At 60.2% G+C, this 231-nt stretch overlaps 1 protein-coding gene across 1 annotated transcript in view; it reads left to right on the top strand.

The window, feature by feature from the left end:
- The window catches only part of LOC104409595 (zinc finger matrin-type protein 5-like), a gene marked incomplete at its 5' end in the record, with an annotated part of 5,731 nt that overhangs the window by 4,417 nt on the left and 1,083 nt on the right, over positions 1 to 231 (top strand). The window lies entirely within an intron of this gene.

Below are 231 nucleotides of genomic sequence, written 5' to 3' on the forward strand. Positions count from 1 at the left end.
TTTTAACCTGCCAGAGGGCTGGAACTGGCTAAGCTTTAAGGTCCTTTCAACCCAAACCAGGCTGGGATTCTGTGGTCTCCCCGGGAAAGAGAAGGCTGAAGGAGGCCCCGGGCTGGGCTAGCTCAGGAAGGCGGGTGGGTGCTCCGGCTTCACTGCAGAGCTGGGTGGCTCCTGGCAGCCGCCTCTGCAGGGAGCAGCTCTCACAGAAAGGCCAGTGCCTTTCAAGTTTGG

This window comes from Nestor notabilis, unplaced genomic scaffold (assembly GCF_000696875.1).
Source record: "Nestor notabilis isolate BGI_N333 unplaced genomic scaffold, ASM69687v1 scaffold11658, whole genome shotgun sequence".
NCBI classification, from domain to species: domain Eukaryota; kingdom Metazoa; phylum Chordata; class Aves; order Psittaciformes; family Psittacidae; genus Nestor; species Nestor notabilis.